The 5,894-nt window shown below is 41.0% G+C and overlaps 1 pseudogene; it reads right to left on the reverse strand.

Annotated features, from left to right (window-relative positions):
- Nucleotides 1-1,437: 1,437 nt before the first annotated feature.
- LOC101422079 (olfactory receptor 56B1-like) lies at nucleotides 1,438-2,402 on the reverse strand (annotated as a pseudogene).
- Nucleotides 2,403-5,894: the final 3,492 nt, after the last annotated feature.

Here is a 5,894-nt window from a genome sequence, read left to right on the forward strand (position 1 = left end):
ATTAAACCTTATTTCTGTTAAAGGGTCATTAAAAAAGAGAAAAACATTTTCAGGAATAGAGTTTATATTGGGCAAAATTTCTTTATCTGCCTCGTGCCTTAATGTGTCTTTATTTGTATTCATCAAAAGATTTCCTCACTCCTCCTCAAGCAACCTACATCCTGGTGTGGCTGTTGTAGCAGCAGCAGTTGGGAGAGGTGGTGATGGTATTGATCAGGAGTTCTTAACCTTTTTTGTCCCATGGACTCTTTTGCCAGTCAGGTGAAAACCACAGGCCCCTTACTAAGTCCATACAATAGCGTGTATTATTTAATAAATAAGTCACACCTGCACCAACATATCCCCAGAAGAATAATGTTTTTTGAATTTCAATACAAACTCACAGACCCCTTGTTACAAGCCCCTGGTATAGATAAAGCTATAATGACCGAATTCCAGTATGAAAACAAAATGCACACAGAAATATGTCTAAAGAGAATTTTAATGAAGTTACTATTAACAAAATCAAAGTGGATTATGGAAATAAAAATGGATGTTGGGTGGGAAACACATGTGGGGCACCTAGAAACTAATATCAAAAAGATTTTATAAATCTCTTGTTGTGAAAGGGAATGGGAAGAAAAGGTATTACAGGTTAGCTGTAAGAGTTGGAGCAATGTGGCAATTGCTGAAAGGGACACTTCCAGTCAAAGTCTTGAGGTCAAAGGAGACCCAAAATCTCTCTCCTCTTGAACTCTCATCTCCTGCCAGTGCTTCCTATTGGCTCAGTCCAGCCAAATTCCAGAAGACATAGGAACCTGGGTATGCAGCATATGAGAGTAAGTTTTCTGGGCAGCAGATCAGTGCAGAAAAGACAGAACAAGAACTGAAGAGGCAAATGAAGAGGCAGATTCTTCTGTCTTTCTATAGTGTTTGTGTTCCTTTTGTCCATATTGGGTCATCTTCCTATGTTCTACCTAGGCCTTTATTTTAGAGTGTGTGCACTCTGCTCTTGTGAAGTGTTTTTCATTCCTGCCCCTAGATTCCATATTTTGGGAGTGAGGCCACTTCATGCTGACTGACTTCTTGGCTTTCAAGTTATAGCAATCAGTGAGAAGTATGACATGTAATTTGTGTCCCAATCATTTAGTTCTTTGGTTAGTGTTGTGTTTGTGTGTATGTATGTTTATATATGTTTGTTTTTTTATATTTGTTTTAGTTTTTAGGACGTGAAAATCAATCATTCATTCTGGATTTTTATTCCATTTGCTTGGTTGGGTAAAAAGTCCTCTCATTTTAGAGACACTGAAGTATTTTTTTCCTCAGATACTTTCACAATCATTTATTTTAAATATATGAAAAGGGATCTCAAAGGTACTTATTTGCCCTTCCATCTTCCTATAAGTTCTACTTCTCACTTTAAAAGAAACTGAAGTCCATGGAGAAAGTTTATATGTTTCAGTTGTTTTTTAGGCACAACCAAAGCATCTTTTGGAACCCTGTCCTAAGCTCTTTTGTCCTAAGTGCATAGACCATAGGGTTTAGCACAGGGGGAATAATGTTGTTCAACACATTGAGTAGAACTGGAATCAAAGTAGCCCTAGTCTCTGCCAGGTGAGTGATCGAAAGCACAACAATAACAGTATAGAAAAAAAATGATGAGGATGAGGTGGGAGCAACAAGTGCTCAGAGCCTCGAATGCAACTTTGGTTGAGTTCAGTCTTAGAACAGAGCACAGAATCAAAATATATGACAGTAATATAAGACTTATATCACTTCCCATGCCAAGCCAAACCAGAAGTAGTTGACAAATGTTTGGCTTCCTGTCTTCACAAGCTAGGCTTATGACCTCAAGGTTAGAGCATAGACTATGATCAATCTCACTCTTGGAGAAATAATTGCGTTGGGCTGCAAGCACAGGCACTGGAATGACAAACAATCCATTTCTGAACATCATGAACATGGTAGCTTCTAAGATTAATGTAGGGTGACAAATGTTGAGTAGTGAAGAGGGTGACAAATAACCACATATCTATCAAAAGCCTTGCAGAGGAAGATACCAGATTCCATTTCAACAAAGCAATGGATTGTATAAATCTGAGCAAAACACTCAGGCAGACTAATGACCTTGGCATTAAACCAGAAGATGGCCAGGATCTTGGGCATGATGGTAGTGGCCAGGCCCATGTCCACCACAGAGAGTATACATAAGAAATAGTACACGGGTTGCTGTAGAGTAGAATCCTGGAATCCTGGCAGATGGTGATGAGGATGAGGGTGTTAGCACCAATTGCTAATAAGTAGAGGAGTGCAAAGGGTAAGGAGAGCCAGTGTTGCCATCTGTGAATACCTGGGAATCCCATCAGGATGAACTCAGAGACCTGGAATTTTGAGCTATTAGAGATTTCAAGAGAAGCAGACATAATTTCCTGATGAAAAAATATTTCAATGTTATTTTATCCAGGCACAATCAGAGTTAAACACCTTTTAAAAACTCTCCACATAATGTGATTTGGTGCTGTAACAGTGAATTCTATAATCCATCTCTTATGGTAATAGATAAGTAATAAAAAAAATTGAAGATTTTACCAGCAAAAGACAAACTTAAAAGTCATTATCAATGTTTATTATCCAGAGAGAAAATTCAACATGGACCTGAAATCTTTATTTACCTTGTCTTCAGTTTTCCCAGGTTAGGGGCTACGGTATAAATATAATTCTTTCTATTTTTTTCAAAGCCTTTCTTCAGTCTCTTGAAATATTTTGTGGAATCAAGTGTATGTATTTTTTTCCTTCACATTTTTCCCAGTATTGCTTGACTAGAATTTTATTAATTCATTATTAAAACCTGGAGGCGGAGGACTTGGCCCAGTGGTTAGGGCGTCTGTCTACCACATGGGAGGTCCACTGTTCAAACCCTGGGCCTCCTTGACCCATGTGCAGCTGGCCCATGCGCAGTGCTGATGCGCACAAGGAGTGCCCTGCCACGCAGGTTTGTCCCCCGCGTAGGGGAGCCCCACCGCGTAGGGGAGCCCCACGCGCAAGGAGGAGAGCCGCCCAGCCGAAAGGAAGTGCAGCCTGCCCAGGAATGGTGCCGCACACACATGGAGCTGACACAACAAGATGATGCAACCAAAAGAAACACAGATTCTCATGCTGCTGACAACAACAGAAGCTGACAAAGAAGACCCAGCAAATAGACACAGAGAGTGGACAACCGGGTGCGGTGGGGGTGGGGGTGGGGGGATGGGAGAGAAATTTAAAAAAAATACACCAAACAAACAAACAAACAAAAAAAGACCTGGAGTTTTAAAAATGATGAATTAGTAGAGATTAGATTTTGTAGCTACACAATTTCAAATTAATATAGATGTCCATTAATGTTTATATAGACTTCTAAAACTTTAATAACATGGCCTTTTAAAGAACTGCAGACATAAAGTTTTTTGCGTATTGGGAGAGAGGTAGTTTTTCTTGAATATTATACTTTGTGCACACTTCAGAACAGATTACAAAAAAAAATAGCTTAAAAGAAGTTAGGTCATCCTGGCTGAATTTTTACATTTAAGGAGTCATTCAATGGGGACATAAATAGGAAGTAATGTTTTTTCTGGTTGATTCTTAGAGAACCTAAATAGACATATAAGACAGCATTTAGTTAAAAGTAATAAGGTGCTTTATATCCTAGAAACAAGAAACAAGAATGACTTGAAATAACTGCCATTTGATGTTCAGAAGCATGTTTAAAACTAGACTCACTATCTTTCCTCAAATTCTATTGCTTTTCGTATACATTTTATCCTGCACAATGGCCCAGGCAATTAGTCAGCGTTCTAACCTAAACCAGAAAATCAGATATCCCCTTTTTTTTTTAATTTCTCTCCCCTTCCCCCGCCCAACCCTTCGTTGTCTGCTCTCTGTGTCCATTTGCTGCATGTGTGTTCTTCTTTGTCCTCTTCTGTTGTCAGCAGCACAGGAATCTGTGTTTCTTTTTGTTGCGTCCTTTCATGTGTCAGCTCTCCATGTGTGCAGCGCCCTTCCTGGGCAGGCTGAACTTTCTTTCATGCTGGGCAGCTCTCCTTACGGGGAGCACTCCTTGCGCGTGGGGCTCCCCTACACGGGGACACCCCTGCGTGGCAGGGCACTCCTTGCGCGCATCAGCACTGCGTGCGGCCAGCTCCACATGAGTCATGGAAGCCCGGGGTTTGAACTGTGGGCCTCCCATATGGTAGACGGACCCCCTATCCACTGGGCCAAGTCCGCTTCCCTTTCTTTGTACCTCACAAATAATTACTTCCTTAGCCTATGTAAGCAATTTAAGGAAAAGTCATGCACTCTTTCTCTAGGGTTACACTGCTTCTGAAGGAATCAAACTTTTAAACAACAAAAAATGAATTTAAACTGCAAATTCCTCAACAAAAAATGAATTCAAACTGTAAATACCTCACAGTTGTCTCTTATTTCACCATGCTTCTTTCTTTTTTGCCAGCAGTTTGATCTTCTAAAACTGGTATTCCTACCACACCATGGAGCCTAGAGTGATTACAACTGAAAGTGGGAGGATTGCATCCAGCATCCATGTGGAATCTGAGCCTCCTCTTGACATAGAGGTGCAATGGACACAACCAATCCAATGTCCACATAGAAGAGGTGGCATTGGATAGGGAAAAGTGGACATGGTGGCTGATGGGTATGGGGAAAGGCAGGAAGAGATGAGAGGTGGAGGCGTCTTTGGGACATGGAGCTGCCCTGGATGGTGCTTCAGAGGCAATCACCGGACATTGTAAATCCTCACAGGGCCCACTGGATGGAATGGGGGAGAGTATGGGCCATGATGTGGACCATTGACTATGAGGTGCAGAGGTGCCCAAAGATGTACTTACCAAATCCAATGGATGTGTCATGATGATGGGAACGAGTGTTGCTGGGGGGGGGAGAGGTGGGGTGGGGGGGTGGGGTTGAATGGGACCTCACATATATATTTTTAATGTAATATTATTACAAAGTCAATAAAAAAAATTTAAAAAAATTAAAAATAAATAAATAAATAAAACTGGTATTCCTTTGCTAAAAACATGTGCATACCTTCACATTGTCCTACAAATAACGTTTAGACTCCTTCATAGCATATGAGAAATTCAAATGTGATACAAACCAACTGTCATTTCTTAGTATAAAACTCTGTATCCTACACTCTAGATACACATAATACTTGTTATTAAAATTAATATTTTGCAAGGTATTTCATTCTCAAAATATTTGCCATAGTGGAAACTATTACAGTTTTATGAGAAGAAAAAACAAGGTGGAAATTAGATACCTAAGTTTAAAAGGCTTCTTAAAATTAGGACATTTAGGAATTTTAATTACATTTATTGTAAGTTTGTTTTTGGTATAATTACTTTTAAATACAGAAAAGAATATCGAAGAAAAGGAAAATTCCCCTGTGATCCTGTGATACAACCAACAAAAGTATATTCTTATTAACAACTAAATGCCTTTGCTTTCAGATATTTCTTTTTTTTTTTTTTTTAAAGATTTATTTATTTATTTAATTTCCCCCCCTCCCCTGGTTGTCTGTTCTTGGTGTCTATTTGCTGCGTCTTGTTTCTTTGTTCGCTTCTGTTGTCGCCAGCGGCACGGGAAGTGTGGGCGGCGCCATTCCTGGGCAGGCTGCCCCCTCTTTTCACGCTGGGCGGCTTTCCTCACGGGCGCACTCCCCGCACGTGGGGCTCCCCCACGTGGGGGACACCCCTGCATGGCACGGCACTCCCCGCGTGCATCAGCACTGCGCATGGCCAGCTCCACACGGGTCAAGGAGGCCCGGGGCCCGAACCGCGGACCCCTCATATGGCAGACGGACACCCAACCACTGGGCCAAAGTCCGTTTCCCCAGATATTTCTTGCTTTCTCTA

The sequence above is a fragment of the Dasypus novemcinctus genome, chromosome 10 (genome assembly GCF_030445035.2).
Source record: "Dasypus novemcinctus isolate mDasNov1 chromosome 10, mDasNov1.1.hap2, whole genome shotgun sequence".
Taxonomy (NCBI): domain Eukaryota; kingdom Metazoa; phylum Chordata; class Mammalia; order Cingulata; family Dasypodidae; genus Dasypus; species Dasypus novemcinctus.